Below are 27,566 nucleotides of genomic sequence, written 5' to 3' on the forward strand. Positions count from 1 at the left end.
AAGACGCGGCTGTGCCCCGGCAGCTGAAGGGAGGTGAGTATCTATTTTTTTTGTTTTTTAAATCACTTTTAATTCATTTCCAGGGAATGGCTTATATGTAAAGCCCTTCCCTGAAAAAGAATTCAGGTGTGCCAGGGGACCATTGTCTTCAATGGAGTCGCCGGCAGCAGCACGGCTCCATTGAAGAGAATGCCGACATTTTTATTCTTTTTTACACTAAAATCTTTCTTTTTCGGGTAAGGGCTTATATTTTTAAGCCCTTCCCGAAAATTAATCCCGCGCTCGCCGGCAGCCCATTGCTTTCAATGGAGCCGGCAGTATTGCCGGCTCCATTGAATTCAATGGGCTAACATCGTTCTTCTCTGCCACAGCTGTAACAGCTGTGGCAGAGGAGAACGATCTTAATGCTGACATAATTTTTATTTTTTTATTTTTACACATTTTAGGATGATTTTCAGGTAAGGGCTTATATTTTTAAGCCCTTCCCGAAAATTCATCCCGCGCACGCCGGCAGCCCATTGCTTTCAATGGAGCCGGTGTATTGCCGGCTCCATTGAATTCAATGGGCTAACATCGTTCTTCTCTGTTACAGCTGTGGCAGAGGAGAACGATCTTAATGCTAACATAATTTTTATTTTTTTATTTTTACACATTTTAGGATGATTTTTAGAGATGAGCGAGCACCAAAATGCTCGGGTGCTCGTTACTCGGGACGAAATTATCGAGATGCTCGAGGGTTCGTTTCGAGTAACGAACCCCATTGAAGTCAATGGGCGACCCGAGCATTTTTGTATTTCGCCGATGCTCGCTAAGGTTTCCATTTTTGAAAATCTGGGCAATTCAAGAAAGTGATAGGAACGACACAGCAACGGATAGGGCAGGCGAGGGGCTACATGTTGGGCTGCATCTCAAGTTCCCAGGTCCCACTATTAAGCCACAATAGCGGCAAGAGTGCCCCCCCCTCCCAACAATTTTTACTTCTGAAAAGCCCTCATTAGCAATGCATACCTTAGCTAAGCACCACACTACCTCCAACAAAGCACAATCACTGCCTGCATGACACTCTGCTGCCACTTCTCCTGGGTTACATGCTGCCCAACCCCCCGCACGACCCAGTGTCCACAGCGCACACCAAAGTGTCCCTGCGCAGCCTTCAGCTGCCCTCATGCCACACCACCCTCATGTCTATTTATAAGTGCGGAGGAGGAACCGCAGGCACACACTGCAGAGGGTTGGCACGGCTGGCAGCGACCCTCTTTAAAAGGGGCGGGGCGATAGCCCACAATGCTGTACAGAAGCAATGAGAAATATAATCCTGTGCCACCGCCATCAGGAGCTGCACACGTGGGCATAGCAATGGGGAACCTATGTGCCACACACTATTCATTCTGTCAAGGTGTCTGCATGCCCCAGTCAGACCGCGGTTTTTAATAAATAGTCACAGGCAGGTACAACTCCGCAATGGGAATTCCGTGTGCACCCACAGCATGGGTGGCTCCCTGGAACCCACCGGCTGTACATAAATGTATCCCATTGCAGTGCCCTGGACAGCAGAGCTAACGTCAGATTAAATGCAGGTGGGCTTCGGCCCACACTGCATGCCCCAACCTGACCGGGCTTTTTAATTCATAGACACAGGCAGGTACAACTCCCTATTGTGAAGTACCTGTGGACCGACAGCATGGGTGGGTGCCAGGAAGCCACCGGCGGTACATAAATATATCCCATTGCATTGCCCATCACAGCTGAGGTAATGTCATGTTTAATGCAGGTGGGCTTCGGCCCACACTGCATGCCCTAGTCAGACTGGGGTTCTTTATAAGTAGACACAGGCAGGTACAACTCCCTATTGTGAAGTCTGTGTGGACCGACAGCATGGGAGGGTCCCAGGAAGCCACAGGCGGTACATAAATAAATCCCATTGCATTGCCCAGCACAGCTGAGGTAATGTCATGTTTAATGCAGGTGGGCTTCGGCCCACACTGCATGCCCCAGTCAGACTGGGGTTCTTTAGAAGTGGACACATGCAGTTACAACTCCGTGTGGACCCACAGCATGGGTGGGTGCCAGGAAGCCACCGGCGGTACATAAATATATCCCATTGCAGTGCCCAGCACAGCTGATGTAACGTCAGCTTTAATGCAGGTAGGCAAAAAATTTATTGGATTACTCTGTAGGCGAGGGCCCCAAAAAATTGGTGTACCAACAGTACTAATGTACGTCAGAAAAATTGCCCATGCCCAACCAAGAGGGCAGGTGAAACCCATTAATCGCTTTGGTTAATGTGGCTTAATTTGTAACTAGGCCTGGAGGCAGCCCAGTTAAAATAAAAATTGGTTCAGGTGCAAGTTTCAACGCTTTAATGAGCATTGAAACGTATAAAAATTGTTTACAAAAATTATATGACTGAGCCTTGTGGGCCTAAGAAAAATTGCCCGTTCGGCGTGATTATGTGAGGTTTCAGGAGGAGGAGCAGGAGGAGGAGGATGAATATTATACACAGATTGATGAAGCTAAAAGGTCCACGTTTTTGATGGTGATAGAGAACAATGCTTCCATCCGCGGGTGCAGCCTACGTATTGTTTAGGTATCGCTGCTGACCGCTGATGGAGAAGAGAAGTCTGGGGAAATCCAGGCTTTGTTCATCTTAATGAGTGTAAGCCTGTCGGCACTGTCGGTTGACAGGCGGGTACGCTTATCTGTGATGATTCCCCCAGCCGCACTAAACACCCTCTCTGACAAGACGCTAGCCGCAGGACAAGCAAGCACCTCCAGGGCATACAGCGCGAGTTCAGGCCACGTGTCCAGCTTCGACACCCAGTAGTTGTAGGGGGCAGAGACGTCACGGAGGACGGTCGTGCGATCGGCTACGTACTCCCTCACCATCCTTTTACAGTGCTCCCGCCGACTCAGCCTTGACTGGGGAGCGGTGACACAGTCTTGCTGGGGAGCCAGAAAGCAGTCAAAGGCCTTAGAGAGTGTTCCCCTGCCTGTGCTGTACATGCTGCCTGATCTCCGTGCCTCCCCTGCTACCTGGCCCTCGGAACTGCGCCTTCGGCCACTAGCGCTGTCGGATGGGAATTTTACCATAAGTTTGTCCGCCAGGGTCCTGTGGTATAGCATCACTCTCGAACCCCTTTCCTCTTCGGATATGAGAGTGGAAATGTTCTCCTTATACCGTGGGTCGAGCAGTGTGTACACCCAGTAATCCGTAGTGGCCAGAATTCGTGTAACGCGAGGGTCACGAGAAAGGCATCCTAACATGAAGTCAGCCATGTGTGCCAGGGTACCTGTACGCAACACATGGCTGTCCTCACTAGGAAGATCACTTTCAGGATCCTCCTCCTCCTCCTCCTCTATAGGCCATACACGCTGAAAGGATGACAGGCAAGCAGCATGGGTACCCTCAGCAGTGGGCCAAGCTGTCTCTTCCCCCTCATCCTCATCCTCCTCATGCTCCTCCTCCTCAACGCGCTGAGATATAGACAGTAGCGTGCTCTGACTATCCAGCGACATACTGTCTTCCCCCGCCTCTGTTTCCGAGCGCAAAGCGTCTGCCTTTATGCTTTGCAGGGAACTTCTAAAGAGGCATAGCAGAGGAATGGTGACGCTAATGATTGCAGCATCGCCGCTCACCATCTGGGTAGACTCCTCAAAGTTTGCAAGGACCTGGCAGATGTCTGCCAACCAGGCCCACTCTTCTGTAAAGAATTGACGAGGCTGACTCCCACTGTGCCGCCCATGTTGGAGTTGGTATTCCACTATAGCTCTACGCTGCTCATAGAGCCTGGCCAACATGTGGAGCATAGAGTTCCACCGTGTGGGCACGTCGCACAGCAGTCGGTGCACTGGCAGATGAAACCAATGTTGCAGGGTGCGCAGGGTGGCAGCGTCCGTGTGGGACTTGCGGAAATGTGCGCAGAGCCGGCGCACCTTTCCGAGCAGGTCTGACAAGCGTGGGTAGCTTTTCAGAAAGCGCTGAACCACCAAATTAAAGACGTGGGCCAGGCATGGCACGTGCGTGAGGCTGCCGAGCTGCAGAGCCGCCACCAGGTTACGGCCGTTGTCACACACGACCATGCCCGGTTGGAGGCTCAGCGGCGCAAGCCAGCAGTGGGTCTGCTCTGTCAGACCCTGCAGCAGTTCATGGGCCGTGTGCCTCTTCTCTCCTAAGCTGAGTAGTTTCAGCACGGCCTGCTGACGCTTGCCCACCGCTGTGCTGCCGTGCCGCGCGACACCGACTGCTGGCGATGTGCTGCTGCTGACACATCTTGATTGCGAGACAGAGGATGCGTAGGAGGAGGAGGAGGGTGGTTTAGTGGAGGAAGCATACAACGCCGCAGATACCACCACCGAGCTGGGGCCCGCAATTCTGGGGGTGGGTAGGACATGAGCGGTCCCAGGCTCTGACTCTGTCCCAGCCTCCACTATATTCACCCAATGTGCCGTCAGGGAGATATAGTGGCCCTGCCCGCCTGTGCTTGTCCACGTATCCGTTGTTAAGTGGACCTTGGCAGTAACCGCGTTGGTGAGGGCGCGTACAATGTTGCGGGAGACGTGGTCGTGCAGGGCTGGGACGGCACATCGGGAAAAGTAGTGGCGACTGGGAACTGAGTAGCGCGGGGCCGCCGCCATCATACCTTTGAAAGCCTCCGTTTCCAAAACCGTTTACGGCAGCATCTCCAGGCTGATAAATTTGGCAATGTGCACGTTTAACGCTTGAGCGTGCGGGTGCGTGGCGGCGTACTTGCGCTTGCGCTCCAACACTTGCGCTAGCGACGGCTGGACAGTGCGCTGAGAGACATTGGTGGATGGGGCCGAGCACAGCGGAGGTGAGGGTGTGGGTGCAGGCCAGGAGACGGTAGTGCCTGTGTCCTGAGGGGGGGGGTTGGATCTCAGTGGCAGGTTGGGGCACAGGGGGAGAGGCAGCGGTGCAAACCGGAGGCGGTGAACGGCCTTCGTCCCACCTTGTGGGGTGCTTGGCCATCATATGTCTGCGCATGCTGGTGGTGGTGAGGCTGGTGGTGGTGGCTCCCCGGCTGATCTTGGCGCGACAAAGGTTGCACACCACTGTTCGTCGGTCGTCTGCACTCTCAGTGAAAAACTGCTAGACCTTTGAGCACCTTGGCCTCTGCAGAAAGGCATGGCGCGAGGGGGCGCTTTGGGAAACAGTTGGTGGATTATTCGGTCTGGCCCTGCCTCTACCCCTGGCCACCGCACTACCTCTTCCAACCTGCCCTGCTGCTGCACTTGCCTCCCCCTCTGAAGACCTGTCCTCAGTAGGCGTAGCAAAGCAGGTGGGGTCAGTCACCTTATCGTCCTGCTGCTCTTCCTCCGAATCCTCTGTGCGCTCCTCCCTCGGACTTACTCCAATTACTACTACCTGAGTGATAGACAACTGTGTCTCATCGTCATCGTCCTCCTCACCCACTGAAAGCTCTTGAGACAGTTGCCGGAAGTCCCCAGCCTCATCCCCCGGACCCCGGGAACTTTCCAAAGGTTGGGCATCGGTCACGACAAACTCCTCCAGTGGGAGAGGATTCGGAACCATTGCTGCCCATTCTGGGCAGGGGCCCGAGAACAGTTCCTGGGAGTCTGCCTGCTCCTCAGAATGTGTCATTGTAATGGAGTGAGGAGGCTGGGAGGAAGGAGGAGCAGCAGCCAGAGGATTCAGAGTTGCAGCAGTGGACGGCGCAGAATTCTGGGTGGTCGATAGATTGCTGGATGCACTTTCTGCCATCCACGACAGGACCTGCTCACACTGCTCATTTTCTAATAAAGGTCTACCGCGTGGACCCATTGATTGTGAGATGAATGTGGGGACGCCAGAAACGTGCCTCTCTCCTAATCCCGCAGCAGTCGGCTGCGATACACCTGGATCAGGAGCTCGGCCTGTGCCCACACCCTGACTTGGGCCTCCCCGTTCTCGCCCTCGTCCACGTCCTCTAGGCCTACCCCTACCCCTCAGCATGCTGTATTACCAGTAGTGCAGAAACAGAACGCTGTAATTAAATGTGCCGCTTATTGGCCTGTGGTTGGAGGCTGACTTCGCTTACGGAACGCACAGCAGAGCCAGGAAAAAATTTTGTGCACGCCTGTAGTGAGACGTAGGTGCGTATGACTGAGCTAGTGGAATTCACAGCGCAGAAGCAGTCTAGTGGCCAAAGGCCAGTAGTAGGCCTTAAGTATTTTGCTTCTATTTTCTTAAAATGCTGAGCTGATACAGCAGACAGATACTGTAGGCAGCGTATAATATTATGTATACTGTTTCCCTCTGGCGGGATGACGGCGGTGATGTAACGGAGACAGCAGAGCCATGAAACAATTTTGTGCAAGCCTGCTGTAATGCTTAGCTGCGTATTAATTAGGACTACTACCCCCAGCAGACATACTGTAGGCAGCGTATAATATTATGTATACTGTTTCCCTCTGGCGGGATGACGGCGGTGATGTAACGGAGACAGCAGAGCCAGGAAACAATTTTGTGCAAGCCTGCTGTAACGCTTAGCTGCGTATTAATTAGGACTACTACCCCCAGCAGATAGATACTGTAGGCAGCGTATAATATTATGTATACTGTTTCCCTCTGGCGGGATGACGGCGGTGATGTAACGGAGACAGCAGAGCCAGGAAACAATTTTGCGCAAGCCTGCTGAAATGCTTAGCTGCATATAAATTAGGACTACTACCCCCAGCAGACAGATACTGTAGGCAGCGTATAACATTATGTATACTGTTTCCCTCTGGCGCGATGACGGCGGTGATGTAACGGAGACAGCAGAGCCAGGAAACAATTTTGTGCAAGCCTGCTGTAACGCTTATCTGCGTATTAATTAGGACTACTACCCCCAGCAGACACGCAGTAAACTGAAGACGGTCACAGGCAGCCCAAATATAGTATTTTTCCCCAATTTTTTGGAAAAAGCCCACTGCCTATATAGCCTGTATATCTCTTTCCCTGCCTCACCAGTACTGGCCCTATACTCTGTACAATGACTGCAGACTGAGGACACAATGCTCTGCACGCCCGATATACAAAAAAAAATAATTGTGCAACACTGCTAAAAGCAGCCTCAACAGTACTGCACATGGTCAGATGTGGCCCTAAGAAGGACTCCTAACGCTCTCCCTATAGCAGCTCCGGCACCAGCACCACTTTCCCTGATCTCTGTCAGAATGCATCTGTGGCGAGCCGCGGGAGGGGCCGATTTACATACTCGGGTGACACCTGATCTCGCCAGCCACTCACTGCAGGGGGGTGGTATAGGGCTTGAACGTCGCAGGGGGAAGTTGTAATGCCTTCCCTGTCTTTCTATTGGCCAGAAAAGCGCGCTAACGTCTCAGAGATGAAAGTGAAAGCAACTCGAACATCGCGTGGTGCTCGCCTCTAGTAACGAGCATCTCGAACACGCTAATACTTGAACGAGTATCAAGCTCGGACGAGTACGTTCGCTCATCTCTAATGATTTTCAGGTAAGGGCTTATATTTTTAAGCCCTTCCCGAAAATTCATCCCGCGCTCGCCAGCAGCCCATTGCTTTCAATGGAGCCGGCTGTATTGCCGGCTCCATTGAATTCAATGGGCTAACATCGTTCTTCTCTGCCACAGCTGTTACAGCTGTGGCAGAGGAGAACGATCGTTATGCTGACAGTGGGGGGGGGGGGGGCGGGGGTGTCTCACTCTTGCCACTATTGTGGCTTAATAGTGAGACCTGGAAGCCCGAAATGCAGCCCTGCATGTTGCTCCTCGCCTGCCCTATCCATTTTTGTGTTTTTTACATGACTTTGGTGATTTGCTAAGATTTTCACAAATGAAAACCTTAGCGGAGCACCAGTCATATACAAAAATGCTAGAGTCGCCCATTGACTTCAATGGGGTTCGTTACTCAAAACGAACTCTCGAGCATCACTGAAAGTTCGACTCGAGTAACGAGCACTCGAGCATTTTGGTGCTCGCTCATCTCTAGTAATTACTGATCTTATTTACGGGCACAGCTCATATCTTGAGGTATTTCCCATCAGGCCCCTTACAAAAAACAGAATGGAAGGGACAGAGAATCTTACTAACTCTTTTCAAGCAGCTGTTGTGACAAGAGAGCTTTAATATAAATGCTAATATGTTTTCCCTGGGGATAATTCTGCACAGTGTAGAGCCCAAGGAATACCCGTCCGTGGCCCCACTTCTTCATTCTCAGCTCAGAATGTCTCAATAGGATATGTTAAAAAGTTCTCTAAATTCTTGTTTCCTAATGTTTTCTCACTTCTTGCTGAAGAAATACTTCTGTAAATCCCTATAAATGTGTCTCACGTTCATGGAACATGTGCAAATTAAACTGACTCACTCCAACGCCATATTCCTCATGAACAGTTTCTGATAGAATCAACCTCTATAGATAACATATTAACCCTTTCCAATCCAATTTGTATCCTGGTTTTCTTAGGGGGCTTACTTTTTTTCTGCTGTTATACAACGGCGCTATATGCTGTCATAAGCCAGTACTGCATGAGGTGACACGTTGGATAGGCTCCGACAGCATAGAGGCTGTCAATATACAGTAAGAGAGCCCCTGACGGACGTCTTCCAACATCAGAGCTGTACAGCCTTAAATTATAATGTCTTCAGAGGTCAAACAGTGGATTGGAAAGGGTTAAAGAAATTATGTTTCTTTCTTTATGACAATGAGAGTGAACAATGAGTGGAACGGGTTGCCATAAGAGGTGGTGAGTTCTCCTTTAATGGAAGTCTTCAAACACAGGCTCGACAGACATCTGTCTGGGCTGATTTAGTGAATCCTGCATTGAGCAGGGGGTTGGACCAGATGACCCCGGAGGTCCCTTCCAACTCTACCATTCTATGATTCAGGGGTGATCAATGAGTGGAACAGGTTGCCATTAGAAGAGGGTGAGTTCTCCTTAAATGGAAGTCTTTAAACAGAAGTTGGATATGATGGGATGAATTAGTGATGTTGCATTGAGGAGGGGGTTGGACCTGATGACCTCACTGACTGACTCACTGACTGAATGACTCGCCAAAAGTTCTCCAACTTCTCGATGTCGTAGAAACATGAATTTTGGCACAAGCATAGATTATCTCCAAAATAGGAAAAGTAATTGGGTCCCAACTCGATTATTCAATTCTAGCGCAAAAGAATTAGCGCCGAAATTTTACGTGCATAATCTAAATCTCTCACTTCCCAATGTCATAGAAACTTAAAATTTGGCACGCGCATTGAATATGTCATAAATACGAAAAGTTAATGGGTCCCAACTCGATTATTTAATTCTATGCGCAAAAGAATTAGCGTCCAAATTTTACGTACGGAATCTAATTCTCTCACTTCCCGATGTCATAGAAACGTGAAATTTGGCACAAGCATTGATTATGTCATAAATAGGAAAAGCTAATGGGTCCCAACTCGATTATTCAATTCTATGCGCAAAAGAATTGGCGTCCAAATTTTACATACGGAATGTATTTTTCTCACTTTCCGGTGTCATAGAAACGTGAAATTTGGCACGAGCATTGATTATGTCATAAATAGGAAAAGCTAATGGGTCCCAACTCGATTATTCAATTCTATGCACAAGAGAATTAGTGTCCAAATTTTACGTACGGAATGTAATTTTCTCACTTTCCGGTGTCATAGAAACTTAAAATTTGGCATGCGCATTGAATATGTCATAAATAGGAAAAGTTAATAGGTCCCAACTTGATTATTCAATTCTATGCGCAAAAGAATTAGCATCCAAATTTTACGTACAGAGTCTAATTCTCTCACTTCCCGATGTCATAGAAACGTGAAATTTGGCACGAGCATTGATTATTTCATATATAGAAAAAGCTAATGGGTCCCAACTCGATTATTCAATTCTATGCACAAAAGAATTAGCGTCCAAATTTTACGTACGGAATCTAATTCTCTCACTTCCCGGTGTCATAATAACGTGAAATTTGGCACAAGCATTGATTATGTCATATATAGAAAAAGCTAATGGATCCCAACTCGATTATTCAATTCTATGCGCAAAAGAATTAGCGTCCAAATTTTACGTACGGATTGTATTTTTCTTACTTTCCAATGTGATAGAAACGTGAAATTTGGCACGAGCATTGATTATGTCCTTAATAGGAAAAGCTAATGGGTCTCAACTCGATGATTCAATTCTATGCACAAAAGAATTAGCGTCCAAATTTTACGTACGGAATGTAATTTTCTCACTTTCCAGTGTCATAGAAACGTGAAATTTGGCACGAGCATTGATTATGTCATAAATAGAAAAAGCTAATGGGTCACAGCTCGATTATTCAATTCCATGCGCAAAAGAATTAGCGTCCAAATTTTATGTACGGAATGTAATTTTCTCACTTTCCGGTGTCATAGAAACGTGAAATTTGGCACGAGCATTGATTATGTCATAAATAGGAAAAGCTAATGGGTCACAACTCGATTATTCAATTCTATGTGCAAAAGAATTAGCGTCCAAATTTTACGCACGGAATGTAATTTTCTCACTTTTTGGTGTCATAGAAACGTGAAATTTGGCACGAGCATTGATTATGTCATAAATAGGAAAAGCTAATGGGTCCCCACTCGATTATTCAATTCTATGCGCAAAAGAATTAGCGTCCATATTTTACGTACATAATCTAAATCTCTCACTTCCCAATGTCATAGAAATGTGACATTTGGCACGAGCATTGATTATGTCATAAATAGGAAAAGCTCATGGGTTCCAACTCGATTATTCAATTCCATGCGCAAAAGAATTAGCGTCCAAATTTTATGTACGGAATATAATTTTCTCACTTTCTGGTGTCATAGAAACGTGACATTTGGCACGAGCACTGATTATGTCATAAATAGGAAAAACTAATGGGTCCCAACTCGATTATTCAATTCTATGCGCAAAAGAATTAGCGTCCAAATTTTATGTACGGAATGTAATTTTCTCACTTTCCGGTGTCATAGAAACGTGAAATTTGGCACGAGCATTGATTATGTCATATATAGAAAAAGCTAATGGGTCCCAACTCGATTATTCAATTCTATGCGCAAAAGAATTAGCGTCCAAATTTTACGTATGGAATCTAATTCTCTCACTTCCCGGTGTCATAGAAACGTGAAATTTGCCACGAGCATTGATTATGTCATATATAGAAAAAGCTAATGGGTCCCAACTCGATTATTCAATTCTATGCGCAAAAGAATTAGTGTCCAAATTTTACGTGCATAATCTAAATCTCTCACTTCCCAATGTCATAGAAACATGAAATTTGCCATAAGCATTAAATATGTCATAAATAGGAAAAGTTAATGGGTCCCAACTCGATTATTCAATTCTAGCGCAAAAGAACTAGCGTCTAAATTTTACATACGGAATCTAATTCTCTCACTTCTTGGTGTCATAGAAACATGAAATTTGGAATGGGCATTGATTATGTCATAAATAGGAAAAGTTAATGGGTCCCGACTCGATTATTCAATTCTAAGCGCAAAAGAATTGGTGTCCACTTTTTACGTACAAAATTTAATTCTCTCACTTCCTGATGTAATTTTATATAAAGGAAACATCGCATGGTTACCTCCCTGTGGTGTTTCCTGGGTAACGCAGAGAACGCAAAATGGTGAACATATGTTTTTCCGGTATCTCTAAAGTAACCATGACTTCATAAGATTTTCCGTGTGAACACCAGATAAACACCAGTACCAAATTAACTCGGGCGAAGCCGGGTATATCAGCTAGTGCATATATATATATATATATATATACACATACTTTTGGCACTTTATTCTTGTGAAAAACAATTCATGAGATGTTTAAGCGCAGCTAAATAGGAATTAATTATCATGTTGTATTTACACATTAAAGTATCCCAGAAATTACAGAGAATCCTGAAGCAAAAATACAGCAAAAAGTCAGATTCCATGTTTCTATGTGACAGAATGTGAAGATGCTGAATAAATTCTTCAAGAACCTCCTATACAAATTACCTACACCATTGGTGTACAAGGAACTGAGTGAGCTGCACAGCTAAGCTCAAAACAAGCCTTTATTAGGGTATGTTCACATGATGGATTTTTGCCACACAGTGCACAGAAAAGCTGTACCAGCTAAGTGTCCCATTCATTTCAATGGCAATTTACTCCTAAAGTCTATGCAGGAAGGCTTTAAAATCAATGCACAAAAAGAATAATGTAGTGCCATGTCACTTCTTGATGTGGATTCTGCACCAAATCCATATTGGTAATTCTGAATGCAGATTTTCCCATTGAATAGGGCTAAATCTATACATTTCTGAGGGCAAGGGCACAATGACAAATTCATAACAGGAATTGGCCAGAATTGACCATAAATTTGTATCAACCACATAGCAGTGCCCACAAAGTATTTAGTTACATCTACTACAGTGCTAATACAAATATACTAGACATAGTGTCCACATAACATAATATATTTGCTATCTCCATCATCCTTTACTTCTCTTTATTCTATATGTATTCGAGTACCCCATCAGCTGCCACTGTAAGCATTTCTTTCTGTGCCCTACACTCTGCATGGTTCTTTGCTGTGGAAACAACCTGCAGTCAGAGACCAGCACTGGAGAACCAATCTATTATCCGGAGCAAAAAGTCAATTTCAATCCTTATTCAAAGAGAAAAAGAGAGTATGTTATATTGCATTGTCGATGACCACTGACTATTGTTTTTGGCCAGTTTATATAAACACTGTGCTTTCTGATATTCAAGGAAGAAAAGGTAACTTGCCTGGTCAATGTCTAAATATTGTTAGTGATCTTGATGCCTTCAACACTTTAGTAATGTAGCTTTAGACTGTGTATACAGAATGCTGTGTGATTGATTATCGCCAATTTTTAGATACCAAAAGAGCCCTTTACTTATGCATTTATCTGTCATTACAAAAACAATATAAAATCCTAGAATGGTAAAGTTGGAAGTGACCTCCAGGGCCATCAGATCCAACTCCCTGCTCAATGCAAGATCACTAAATCATCCCAGACAGATGTCTGTCCAGCCTTTGTTTGAAGTCTTCCATTGAAGGAGAACTCACCCCCTCCCATGGCATCCTGTTCCACTCATTGATCACCCTAGTATCACAGAATGGTAGAGTTGGAAGGGACCTTAAGGGTCATCGGGTCCAACTCCCTGCTCAATTCAAGATCACTAAAATATCCCAGACAGATGTCAGGTCTCTGTTCGAAGACTTCAATTGAAGGAGAACTCACCCCCTCCCATGACAAACTGTTCAACTCATTGATCACCCTATTGTTATAGAATGGCAGAGTTGGAAGGGACCTCCAGGGTCATCTGGTCCAACACCCTGCTCAATGCAGGATCACTAAATCATCCCAGACAGATGTCTATCAAGCCTCTGTTTGAAGACTCTCTGCAGGAGAACTTTCCACCTCCCGAAAAAATGCCAAGGAAAGGTGAAAAAGCCACCAAGATGGTGCCCTTGGTCAGAGTTGAACAAGCAACTCCAATATCTTACCCCATAATACCAAAATAGCTGCTTTTCTCTACTATCGACATCTACATATTATAATGGTAATAATAATAGTGATTATAGATACAGTTTCTTGCAGTTCTCTAGAGGGAGATATGTAGAGCATTCATGACAAACCAAAATAGTCAAATATAAATCTTTTCCACTACAGTGGAGAATCTGGTACTTCATTATCACCTATCCCTGTCTATGACTCCACCTTTCACTTTGCTAATGTTGCAGGGCCTTTGAAGAAAGAAGTGTTGCAGAGATTTCAACCTAACAATGAAATAGAGACCCCTCTCTGCAGGGTCCTCATGGCAAATCTCATTGTTACACATGTCCTTCTTTTAGATCCCTGAAGAGATCTCTGAATGCAAACATCACGTAATAGACAATACTTCATATTACACAAAATCACATAATGTTACCGGTACACACTGAAAGCGGCTAGACACAATCTTACATTCAGGGACATGGATTGTGTGACTTCATGTTATGCTGACCTTAATTGCAGCAATGTGTCCAAAGTGGTCACTTGTTCCAACTAAAACTAATTTTGTGAAGAATCTAAATTTGCTTCCTAATAACCAAACTTCTTTACTAAGCACAACTTTAATTACAGCCTAATGCACATTTACCCTCTTCTTGCCCATCTAACATGCCATTTACATGGTTTTAATGGAGTAAGGCTAATGAAGCTGTTAGAAATACATTAAAACTGATGTTAATTATTGTTAAATTGTTCAGAAGAATCTCAGAAAGCCTGGGGTGATTTCACCAATTCTAGCGATCCGACAAGGGACTACCTGTAATTAGTAAAATGAATTGCTGTTGAGTTGGAGCGTATCATATGACTTGCTCATGGAGACAGATTATAATGTTTGCAGGTCGTAAACGTGCAAAGCTCTTTCAGGATTGTGACCTTTACTTGTGTTCTACCTTTCATAGAATAAGTAGAGAAGTGCTGGCCAACCTCTTATCCCTGAGTGTTTGATGTATTGTGCGCCTGCAAATGAAGGACTAAGCAAATCCGAATGTCTTCCCAGAGAGATTGCGGGTAAGTATGCCACATTTTATTGCTTTGATGTTTAGTAGTTGTTATAAAAAGTTACAATGCTTTATGTTCCCTCCTGTAGCTCTCAACACCATTTCCTATTCGTTTGCATGGATGTTTTTCTAAAAAGTTCTACAAAGCTCATGTCAATAAAGTTGAATCACCTAATGATAATATCTATATCAACTGATCAATGCAAAAAAGGCCATCGTAATCTGGATTAGATGAGATTATAAAATTAGACATTCAGTTTATATATACAGAGGCCTTTATAGCGCACCGAAAATCAGGACTCCAATAAAAAGTTTTCCAATTATTGTACTGATTGTACAAGTCTATATTATTTCCCAAGTTTTTACTATTATTAGAGTTTAAGTTTTTATATGGAGTTGAAACTTTAGTTGACATGATGTTGACAACATTTTTTTGCATTTATCAACCTACTATGTACTTCATAAAATAAGCAATTCTGCCTCCTGGAACCGTAAAGATTAACTGGAAATAAAGTATCAACCAGCCATACATTTATGTTAGTATTACATGCTGGTTATTCAAATGAATGTCTGACTATGTAAAATATGGATGTAATGGGTCCAACAGAGTGAAAGTTGCGCTCTTTTCTGAATTATAGAAGGAGTCCAAAGCAGGGGACGTCTCTCTTATACTTCTATATGCCCTTAGAAGGTCTATGGATAGGGTCTGTTTTTGTGAGACAATCCCTTAAAATATGTGTCTACAGAACTAATACGGATGAGGCAAGTCATCTTCATTGTATTTTTCCATATGAAGAAAGGCTGCAGAGTCAAAAGAATCCACTTCTCGCTCATGAGTACCAAAGAAACATGATTTTGTTAGTATTTAGTGATGAGTATATCAAAGATATTCCCATGGACACTTAAAGAGGTTTTCAAGGCAATTTTTATCTATGACATATTGTAAGGATAGGTCATCAATAACTGATCGGCTAGGGTCCACCACTCAGGATCCCAACCAAACAGCTGTTCGGGCACCCCCTGTATGCAAAACATACAGGGTACGGACTGGAAGCAGATCACTCAGACTCGTGTGCAGTAGCTGGCACAGCTAATTGCAGGTGCAACTGTCATTGATTTTAATGCCAGCCACTACACAGCGGCCACAGCAATCTGCTTCCAGTCCACACCCTGTATGTTTTGCCGGTGACAGCAGGTCCCTGAATAGCTGAATAGTTGGGGTCTCAAGTAGCGGAGTCAATCTGATCAGCTATTGATGACCTATCCTGACAATAGGTCATCAATAAAAATTGCCTGAAAGACCCCTTTGTGCCAGTCCTATAATGTAATGACCCTGCATATAGTAACCTGGAGCTCTATTTCCTTGATACCTTATAATATAACACAAGGAGATTGAGCTAATAAGTTTAGTTCTAGGCAAACTTTAGTTTCCAAACTTTGGGCAATTGTATGCTTCAACATAAGTTGAATCCTTCAACATTAATAGTACAGATATAAAAAAAACGCCCCATCTACATACTTTTGTAACGTACAACACAGGCCAAAGATTTTCATACCGTTGTAAGCAACATACAGGGCCCTACGTCTTCACATTCTACAAATATAAGCCATGCAGTTCTTTGGAAGGAAAGTTCAATAATTATTAACCATTACATGACAATAATCTGTAAATGGTTATCTGTTCGAAAGACAGAATGCTTTGCATGTATTACGTAAAATGTGATTGCGAAATTTCCTCTAATTAAGAATGTGTGATCTTGCACATATTGAGTATTAACCAATTAACTACCATTGCAGTTATTACAATCCAAAGAGAGGAAATGACACAGCTCTAATCAGTAAAGCTACTTTGAAATAGAGTCTTTGCGTTGCCAACTGACCACTTTCCGACCGTCTTGGGTTTCCTTCCGCATTCTATGCAGAAACCTGGAGGAAATCAGAGAGTTGAATGTATGAGACAGTGACCACTTTGGTTTTAATAAGTTTCCATCCCTGTCAGTCTCTTTTAGCTGAGGCACAAATGACCGTGGGTGAAACTTTTCTATTAGTTTGCTGAATAAAAGACAAAAACCAAACACGGCAGGGTGAGGGTGGAGGCAAAGACGCCATGTCAAAGTATCCTAATTCCCTCTGTTCGATGAGAAGTTTCTCGTTTGAACAAGTGAGTGACATCGCCGCTAACTCTTTGTCAGGACAGTGTCCGGGATATGGGGGTCCCTGAGATATCCCGCAACCCCTGTCCCTGCCTACTTGCCCCCCTGGGCTAACCCCCAGGGCGACAACTGGGCGGCGGTCCCTACCCTCACTAGGGAAGCGGGACACGGGAAGGCAAACAGACACTGAAGACAAACAACGGTAGAATGGTCAGACAATCCGGGTCGGCAACAGGAGGGTACGCAGTACAGGGGGGTCAGGCAAAAACGTAGTCAAGGTCCAAAAGCAGAGGTCAGGAAAGCCGGGGTCACAAACAGGAGTCAAAAGAATACGCGGGTGCAGCTGGAAGACCAAACTAACACTGGCAAGGCCTGAGAGGAAAACACACCTATTTAAATGCTGTCAGCGCTCCCGCCCCAGAAGCTGATTGGGGCGGGGAGCCTGACAGCAGCAGGGCTAATCAGGGCGGTGCTGGGGGCACGCCCCCAGTCTCACTGCACAGACAGTTACCAGGGAAGCCAGCCTGGTAGTCAAGCGACTAGAAGCACCAGCTGCCTCCCTAGCAACCCGGCGGCGACCAGTCTTACAGCGGCCCGGGGAGATCACAAGAACCGGGGTACCTCTGCGCCGTGCTCCTGTACCCCGGGTGGCCGGACCGGTGGTGCGGGCACGGCGGCCCCGAGAGTTGCCGGTTCTGACAGTACCCCCCCTTCTACGGGGGGACACCGGACCCCCATGGCCAGGTGCGGGCTTAAGCGGGAAAGCCCTGTGGAATGCCTGGACTAGGCGTGGCGCATGAACGTCCCTGGCAGGGACCCACGTCCTATCCTCAGGGCCAAATCCTCTCCAGTGGACCAGGTACTGCAGCATACCTCTAACCCGTCGGGCATCCACCAGCCTTTCTACTTCATACTCCAGTTCCCCCTGTACCAGAGAAGGAGGAGGCGGGTTCTGGGTGGGTAGAACTGGAGTCACATACTTCTTAAGTAAGCTTTTGTGAAAAACCTTGTGGACCTTCCAGGGGTCAGGAAGTGCCAACTTATATGACACCGGGTTGATGACCTGAGAAACAGTAAATGGGCCAATGAACCGAGGAGCAAGTTTCAGGGAGGGAACCTTGAGTCTCAGATTCTTGGAAGACAACAAAACTTGCTCCCCGACTACAAAAGGTGCAGAGATGGTACATCTTTTATTTGCGTATTTACGCAGTTTCTCTTGGGAACCCTGAAGGTTCTTACGAACCTGGGCCCACTGATACTGGTTATCAGAGACAAACAGTCGCAGATACTGGATAAGTTCTTGGTTCATTCGTTCCGTTTGTCCGTTACTCTCGGGATGGAAAGCGGAGGAGAAGGACAAATTTACGTTTAGATTTTTACAGAAGGCTCGCCAGAAGCGAGCGACGAACTGAACCCCTCTATCTGACACAATGTCCTCGGGGATCCCATGTAACCGAACAATCTCCTTGATGAACATTTCAGACAGAAGTTTGGCGTTAGGCAACTTGCAAAGCGGAACAAAATGTGACATTTTAGAGAAACGGTCTACTATTACCCAGATGACCGTATTCCCCAGCGAGGATGGCAGATCAGTAATAAAATCCATGGACAAATGGGACCATGGCCTGGACGGAATGGGCAAGGGAAGAAGAGGACCCTCAGGACGTCTCCTGAGATTCTTCCCCCTTGCGCAAACCGGGCACGCGGACACAAATACCCGTACCTCCTTGGCCATGTGTGGCCACCAATAGAGTCTGGATACTAACTCCAGCGTACCCCTGATGCCGGGGTGTCCAGCTAGGACAGAAGCGTGTGTCTCCTCTAACACTTTCAATCTCAGTGACAATGGGACAAATAATTTGCCTTCCGGAAGGGCTTCAGGAGCAGATTGTTGAGCGGCGTGAATGAGAGGTGAAAGGTCGGAGGAGACAGCAGCGAGGACCACCCCAGGGGAGAGAATGCTCTCAGGCTCCGGCTCGGCAGGTTCCGGAGAACCAAAGCTCCTAGACAGGGCATCAGCCTTGACATTCTTAGAACCGGGTCTATAGGTAACAACAAAATTGAACCGAGAGAAGAACAAGGCCCAGCGGGCTTGCCGAGCATTTAACCTCTTAGCGGAATCTAGATAGGTGAGGTTTTTATGGTCTGTGAGTACCGTGATCTGGTGATGGGCACCTTCCAAAAAATGTCTCCACTCTTCGAAAGCCCACTTAATCGCCAGCAATTCCCGGTTGCCTATATCATAGTTCCGTTCGGTGGAAGAAAACTTCCTAGAAAAATAGGCACATGGTCTGAGGTTGGTGAGAGTGGAGGGACCTTGGGACAGTACCGCTCCCACACCAAACTCAGAGGCATCTACTTCCACCAAAAAAGGGCTGGACAGATCTGGTTGTACTAGGACAGGTGCAGAAGAGAACGCCGCCTTTAGGGTATCGAAGGCCCTCAGAGCCTCAGAAGACCAGGTCCTCACATCAGCCCCCTTTCTGGTGAGGTCCGTTAGAGGTTTAGCCACCACGGAGAAGTCTTTGATGAATTTGCGATAGTAGTTGGCGAAGCCGAGGAAGCGTTGAAGGGCTTTCAACGACCCTGGCTGGGCCCACTCCGTGATGGCTTTCACCTTTTCAGGATCCATCTGGAAGTCGCATGGCGTGATGATATACCCCAAAAATGATATCTTTTGTACCCCGAACACACATTTCTCGAGTTTAGCAAACAGCTTGTTATGTCTGAGTCGAGCTAGTACAGTCTGAACGTGAGTATGGTGACTTGGCAAGTCGGAGGAAAAAATCAAAATGTCGTCTAGATATACAACCACGAACACCCCCATGATATCCTGAAACACTGAGTTCATGTACCCCTGAAAAATGGCGGGGGCGTTACACAATCCAAAAGGCATAACTAGGTATTCAAAATGCCCGAGGGGCGTATTGAAGGCGGTTTTCCACTCATCCCCCTCCCGAATGCGGATGAGGTTGTATGCTCCCCTGAGATCAAGTTTAGAAAACCATCGGGCACCAGCGACCTGGTTGAGGAGGTCAGGAATGAGTGGAAGGGCATACTGGTTTCGTACTGTGATTTTGTTTAGCTCTCTATAGTCAATACAGGGCCGGAGGCCCCCATCCTTCTTCTCAACGAAGAAAAACCCGGCACCCACCGGGGATTCTGAGGGCCGGATGTGCCCCTTGGCCAGGCTGTCCTGGATATAGTCCCTCATGGATTCTCTCTCAGGAACCGTAACGTTATAAATGCGGCCCTTAGGAAGTTTGGCCCCAGGAATCAAGTCTATTTTACAGTCCCATTCCCTATGAGGGGGCAGAGCTTCAGATAATTGTTTGGAGAACACGTCAGAAAACTCGGAGAGGTAATCTGGTAGGGGGGTCCCCTCGCAGGTGGAGATTCCCACCTTCACCGCACAAAGGTGGTTGGCACAGCGGGGACCCCACTTTACCAGTTCCAACGTGTCCCAATTTACTACCGGGTTGTGCTCCCGGAGCCAGGGGAGGCCTAGGACGACGTCCACAGACAAATCTCTCATCACTAGAAAGGTGCAGGTTTCCACGTGTAAGGCTCCTATCGTAAACCTTACTTCAGGGGTAACCAGATGAACCACCCCTGCTTGCAAGGGGGTGGAGTCCACTCCTGAAACCAGAATCGGGGTCTCTAAACGTAAAAAAACCCCGGACAGTTGAGCAACGAAATTAAAGTTAACGAAATTCGCCGCAGCCCCAGAATCAACAAAGGCTTGCCCAGTACGGTGGAAAGCATGAAATTCTAGGGTGCAAGGCAATAACATTTTGGATAACACAGGGAGTACCTTGGCTCCTAGACAGTCCTCCGGACAACTGCCTAGGAGCGGACGTTTTCCCTGCCATGGCTTCTTGGCGCAGGTTGCAATGCGGTGACCCGGCTCCCCACAGTAGAAGCAGAGGTTCTTCTTCAGGCGATTTTCCCGTCGTTGCTTGGGGTTCATGGCTCCCAGCTCCATGGCCTCGGTGGTGGGAGGTGGAAAAGTCGGGTCAGTAGAAGAAGTGGGCGTGGGGAGTGGAGTGGTCCGAGCGGCGTGTCTGGCCCTCAAACGTCGGTCAGCCCGAATAGCCAGCGACATGGCTTGCTCCAGGGTTCTTGGCTCCGGGTGGGCCACGAGTAGGTCCTTAAGACCCTCAGACAGACCGGTCAAAAATAGGTCTTTTAGGGCGGCATCATTCCACCCGGATTCTGTACAGTGCTGGCGGAATTGGGAACAGTAGTCCTCCGCCATCTTGCAACCCTGGCGCAGGGCCAGAAGCTTGGAGACTGCGTAGCCGGCACGGTCGGGTTCGTCATAAATTTGACCCAAGGCGGAAAAAAAGGCGTCAAGGGATAGTCGGGCGGGAGAGCCAGCAGGTAATGAGAAAGCCCAATTTTGGGGCTCTCCCCTCAGGCGGGTAATTACAATTCCCACTTTCTGGTATTCAGTACCAGAGGAGTGGGGGCGGAGATCAAAGTAGAGCTTGCAGCTCTCTCTAAATGCGAAAAACTGACTTCTCTCTCCGGAGAAACAATCCGGAAGCGTGGCTCGAGGTTCTGTCATTGTTCCTGGAGCGGAAGGGGGCTGCATGGGACCTGCAGCTGCCGCTTGTTCCTGTCGCTGCAAGCGGGCTGTTAGGTCCTGGGCAAGGTTCGTAAGGAACTGGACCTGGTTCGCTAAAGCTGCCATGGCCTCCATCGAGGGGTTCAGAGTTGCCGGGCGGATGCAAGGGTCTGACCTTCGTTCGGCCAGTGTTACTGTCAGGACAGTGTCCGGGATATGGGGGTCCCTGAGATATCCCGCAACCCCTGTCCCTGCCTACTTGCCCCCCTGGGCTAACCCCCAGGGCGACAACTGGGCGGCGGTCCCTACCCTCACTAGGGAAGCGGGACACGGGAAGGCAAACAGACACTGAAGACAAACAACGGTAGAATGGTCAGACAATCCGGGTCGGCAACAGGAGGGTACGCAGTACAGGGGGGTCAGGCAAAAACGTAGTCAAGGTCCAAAAGCAGAGGTCAGGAAAGCCGGGGTCACAAACAGGAGTCAAAAGAATACGCGGGTGCAGCTGGAAGACCAAACTAACACTGGCAAGGCCTGAGAGGAAAACACACCTATTTAAATGCTGTCAGCGCTCCCGCCCCAGAAGCTGATTGGGGCGGGGAGCCTGACAGCAGCAGGGCTAATCAGGGCGGTGCTGGGGGCACGCCCCCAGTCTCACTGCACAGACAGTTACCAGGGAAGCCAGCCTGGTAGTCAAGCGACTAGAAGCACCAGCTGCCTCCCTAGCAACCCGGCGGCGACCAGTCTTACAGCGGCCCGGGGAGATCACAAGAACCGGGGTACCTCTGCGCCGTGCTCCTGTACCCCGGGTGGCCGGACCGGTGGTGCGGGCACGGCGGCCCCGAGAGTTGCCGGTTCTGACACTCTTTTGCACAGCCTGTTTAGACAGGTAGATCCTTGTTGAGAATCGTTCACTTCTCGTTCAGTGTTCTATATTCCTATGTATACACTGAGCAGGGAGTATTTAAACACAACGAGAAGTGAACAAGCCAATTAGTTCTGTTGAAAATGAATGATTTCCATTCATCGTTGACTCACGTTTAAACCGAACGAATGATGGAAGCCTCTACTAACCCCAATGGACCCCATTAGAACTCATTCAGATCTGTTGGTTACAACTTGGATCTCTCATAGAATGGATGAAGCACATCGTCATGGCTTCCATTATAGACAAAAGCCATGACACCATTGTGAACAGATTTTAATATTTGTTGAGAAATGTGGAATACAATCTCAGCGAGCCAATGAAGCTCATGACATTTAATGCATAAGATAAATATCATATGATACAAAATAGAAGAAAGTGTGTGCAATTTTACAAGCTACATTAAGCTCTCTATATAAAACTCTCTTTTGTACGACAGGTATGTTGTATTCAGCAAGGATAAATGTCCAGCGGTAACACGTAATTGGTTAGACAATGTTAATGTCTATCATTATACCAGTCATCTGGGTGCAGTTAAGAGTTGCTTTGTGAAGGACAATGAACTTTATATACACTAGATTCAGCCAATGTTCAGATGCTTCTTCCCTGCCTCGGTTTCTTGGAAATACTGAACGTCAAGGTGACTCTATCTACGTAAGAGCTAAATTACATCTCCAAAAATGTCCAAACTATGTGTTACTTTGTAAAGACTTATCTTTTGTGGTCATGTGGGATTAAAGTCTATTTTACAGCTCATCTTGGAATTCTTCTCCTTAGTTTATTCTAAACTATAAAATGATGATTGGACGGTAACTAACATTATACTTTTTCTTTCATAAATCAGTAGAACTTGTGAATGAATTAAAGTTTTTGATTTATGTTACAGAAAAGTAGTATCTTCTGTGTCCTCTCTGTACACGTGGATCTGCTGGAGACTTATTGCAGTGTATGGTGACTATATAGCTCCTTGCTATAGAAGCTGCAGAGGCTCTACCATACAGGCAGTTCTGTTGTGTAAATGATTTTCAGAAAAATTCTGCTGCAGATTTCACTCCAAATAGTTTTGTGAGCTATAGTGTTCCATACTGTATATTCCTAATAATCTTAAATAACATGGACCATTGCGTGTCCCGCTCTTGGGATCGGTGGAGGACACAGTGGTCAGAATCCTGCCGATCATAAAGTCAACCCCTATCCTGTGGATAGGGAATAACTTTAGATTTTGGAACAACTGCTTTGGCAGATTGATGTTACATATGTTATGTACTGTTTGCTGTTGTGTGCTATAACCAATTCTGCTTGTAGGTGTTGTGCTTCTTAACTCTTCACTACTGATTATGTTATACTATATAGTTACACCATACTTGCCAACCCTCCTGGAATGTTTGACAGACTCTTTAAAAAGGAGGAGATCCTCTGGACTCCCAATGAATTTCCTGAATGCCTGACTCTCCTCCTCATTCTTGCACTAATGCTGTAGAGGAATATTTAGTCAAGGCACACAACTCCCTGCCGTCTTGACCCATCTCAGTTGAGACCTTTCGTGGAAATGTCTCTGGAGCATTGGGGCATTTCTGGACCATTAGAAGTAGAGGAAGGAGGGGATGAGAGAGAGACTGTACTGTGGGTTCAGCAAAGCTCTAGTGTTAAGGTGTGCCATCTGTAAAATGTTATTTTGTCAGCCTAGTCCATATGGCTATGCCTTCAACTTTGCTGTTTGCCTTTTACCTGTCACTGCAAAAGGTTCCTGTGTCATTTTCTGCTGGAAATACCTCACTGGAGCCCTCCTCTCCACTCTGCTGTAACATTTCCTATGGCATATGGACTGATTGGTAGACTGGAAGGTGTGTCCCCTGGTTGGCAAATCAGCCATGGTGTGAGTATATTTAAACCAGTCACACCCATTCCTGGTTGTGGGTCATTCTGTAGTCTAGCTGTCTGTGAGAGGATGTGTGCTGTGTAGCTCTCTGGATCTAGTTTGGTGTCTGAGTCAAGCTCTATGCTGTGTCAGATAGGTGTAGTCTGTTTTTGGTGTTTGAGTCTAGTCTCTATGTTCTGTAGGAGTCTAATCTGAGTCTAGTCTCTATGTTAGCCTGGATCCAGACTGGAATTCATGTTTGGTCTTGTTTGTTCACCTCTGTCCATAGCTGTGTGGATGCCTGAATTTCCTCCTGTCCGTAGGTGTGTAGATGTCTGAATCCCTTCCATCCATAGGTGTGTGGAAGCCTAAATTCCCTCCCATCCGCAGGTGTGCAGATGTCTGAATCCCCTCTGTTTGTAGGTGTGTGGACATCTGAATCTCCTCCCATCTGTAGCTGTGTGAATGCCAGATTCTGCTCCATCCATAGGTTTGTGGATGCCTGAATCTCCTCCCGTCCATAGATGTGTAGATGTTTGAATACCCTCCATCCGTAGGTGTGTGGATGCCTGAATTCCCTCCCGCCCGTAGGTGTGTAGATGCGTGAATCCCCTCCCATCCATAAATGTGTGGACGCCTGAATCCCCTCCGTCCATAGGTGTGCAGATGTCTGAATCCCCTCCCGCCTGTAGGTATGCAGATGTTTGAATCCCCCCTGTCCATAGGTGTGTGGATGCCTGAATCCCCTCCCATCCATTGTTGGATAGATGTCTGAATCTCCTCTCTCTGTAGGTGTGTGGACACCTGAATCTTCTTCTATCCATAGGTGTGTGGTCACATGAATCTCCTCCCATCCGTAGGTGTGTGGACACCTGAATCCCCTTCTGTACATAGGTGTGTAAATGTCTGAATCCCCTCTGTCCGTAGGTGTGCAGATTTTTGAATTCCCTCCCACCTGTAGGTGTGCAGATGTTTGAATCCCCCCCATCCGTAGATGTGTGGATGCCTGTTTCCCTTTCCGTCCATAGTTGTGTAGATGTCTGAATGTCCTCAGTCTGTAGATGTGTAGATGCCTCAATCTCCTCCTATCTGTAGGTGTGTGGATGCTGGAATCCACTTCATCCGTAGGTGCGTAGACACCTGAATCCCCTTAGTCCATAGATGTGTAGACGCCTAAATCCCTTCCCGTCTGCAGGTGTGTGGATGCCAGAATCCCCTCTGTCCATAGTTGTGTAAACATCATAATCCCCTCCATCTGTAGGTGTGTATTTGCCTGAATCTCCTCCCATTCATAGGTGTGTGTATGCCGGAATTCCCTCCATCGATAGGTGTGTAAATGCCTGAATTCCATCCATCTGTAGGTGTGTAGATGCCTGAATCCCCTCCTGTCCATAGGTGTGTGGATGCTGAAATCCCCTCCTATCCGTAGGTATGTGGATGCTGGAATCCCCTCCATTCGTAGGTGTGTAGATGCCTGAATCCTCTCCTATCCATAGGTGTGTGGACTCCTGAATACCCTACTGTCCATAGGTGTGTAGTTGTCTGAATCTCCTCAGTCTGTAGATGTGTAGATGCCGGAATCCAATCCCATCCGTAAGTGCATGGATCCTGGAATCCCCTCCATCTGTAAGTGTAGACACCTCCATACATAGGTGTGTGGATGCCTTAATCCTTTCCATCCATAGATGTGTAGACGCCTGAATCCCCTCCAATTCGTAGATGTGGAAATGCTGAAATCCCCTCCATCTATAGGTGTGTAGAAGCCTGAATCCCCCTGTGTCCATAGATGTGTAAATGCCTGAATCCCCTCCAATCTGCAGGTGTGTGGATGCCAGAATCCTCTCCGTCTGTAGTTTTTTAGACACCTGAATCCTGTCTATCCGTAGGTGTGTATTTGCCTGAATCCCCTCCTATTCGTAGATATGCGAATGCCGGAATCCCCTCCATCCATAGGTGTGTAGACGCCTCAATCTCCTCCATTTGTAGGTGTGTAGATGCCTAAATCCCCTCCTGTCCATAGGTGTGTGGATGCTGGAATCCCCTTCATCCGTAAGTGTGTAACATAGTAGCATAGTATGTTAGACTGTATGAAGACAATGTCTATCTAGTTCAACCTGTTTCAACCCCTAGTTGATCCAGAGAAAGGCAAAAACCCCAAGAGGCAGAAGCCAATTAGCCCATTTGGGGGAAAATGATGCCTGAATCCCCTCCCTCCCCCCCCCCCCCATCCGTAGGTATGTGGAGGCCTGAATCCCCTCCTGTCTATAGATGTGTAGATGTCTGAAATTCCTCAGTCTGTAAATGTGTAGACACCTGAATCCTTTCCCATCCGTAGCTGTGTGGATGCTGCAATCCCCTCCATCCATAGCTATGTAGATGCCTGAATCCCCTCCCATCTGTAGGTGTGTAGATATCTGAATACCCTCTGTCCGTAGGTGTGTGGATGCCTGAATCCCCTAAGTCCATAGATGTGTAGACACCTGAATCCTCTCCTATCTGTAGGTGTGTGGATGCCAGAATCCCCTGCATCCATAGGTGTATAGACGCCCGAATCCCCTCCGTCCGTAGGTGTGTAGACACCTGAATCTCCTCCAATCCGTAGGTGTGTGGATTCCGGAATCTCCTCCGTCAGTAGGTGTGTAGATACCTGCATCCCCTCCATCCATAGGTGTGTGGATGCCTGAATCCTTTCCATCCATAGGTGTGTAGATGTCTGAAACTCCTCAGTCCGTAAATGTGTAGACACCTTAATTCCCTCCCATCTGTAGGTGTGTGGATGCTGAAATCCCCTCCATCCTGTAAGTGTGTAGATGCCTACATACCCTCCCATCCGTAGGTGTGTAGATGTCTGAATACCCTCTGTTCATTGGTGTGTTGATGCCTGAATCCCCTCAGTCTGTAGACGTGTAGATGCCTGAATCCCCACCCATCTGTAGGTGTGTGGATGACAGAATCCCCTCCATCCGTAGGCGTGTAGATGCCTGAATCCCCTCCTGTCCATAGGTGTGTGGACGCCTGAATTCCCTTCTGACCGTAGGTGTGTGGACGACTGGTATGAATGAATCCCCTCCATTCAGAGGTGTGTAGATGCCTGTATCTCCTTCTATCCATAGGTGTATGAACGCCTGAATCCCCTTCTGACCGTAGGTGTTTGGACGTCTGGTCTGAATGGATCACCTTCCGTCTGCGGGTGTGCAGACATCAGAATCCATGTCTTCTTTGGCGTGTGGGGTGAGCATGCAACATCTATGTGTTGAGAACCTATGCGGTTTACCTTATATCTGTCTAGGTATGTTCCCTTCCCTACTTTCAGTTTAGGGACAGACTAGACCCTTAGGTACCAGACACAGGGTTGTTCTTCTTAGGACGATCGCCCTACAGCAGGGTCCTCTCCCCCATAAGTTGCTAGGTATAGTTTTCCCTTTTATGTTTGTTGGTGTGGTCCTTTTAGGACCATTGTGTTTTGGTGTGAACACTGTACATAGTTCATTCACACTCAGTGTAG

At 46.9% G+C, this 27,566-nt stretch overlaps 1 protein-coding gene and 1 long non-coding RNA gene across 4 annotated transcripts in view; one reads left to right on the forward strand and one right to left on the reverse strand.

The window, feature by feature from the left end:
* Positions 1-27,566, reverse strand: part of SLC4A4 (solute carrier family 4 member 4) — a 319,472-nt gene that overhangs the window by 103,149 nt on the left and 188,757 nt on the right. The window lies entirely within an intron of this gene.
* Positions 14,477-27,566, forward strand: part of LOC136573635 (uncharacterized) — a 50,973-nt gene continuing 37,883 nt past the window's right edge. Inside the window, exon 1 of the long non-coding RNA XR_010785904.1 lies at positions 14,477-14,565. This is a non-coding gene — a long non-coding RNA (uncharacterized lncRNA). The remainder of the gene's footprint in view (positions 14,566-27,566) is intronic.

This window comes from Eleutherodactylus coqui, chromosome 7 (genome assembly GCF_035609145.1).
Source record: "Eleutherodactylus coqui strain aEleCoq1 chromosome 7, aEleCoq1.hap1, whole genome shotgun sequence".
Lineage (NCBI taxonomy): Eukaryota > Metazoa > Chordata > Amphibia > Anura > Eleutherodactylidae > Eleutherodactylus > Eleutherodactylus coqui.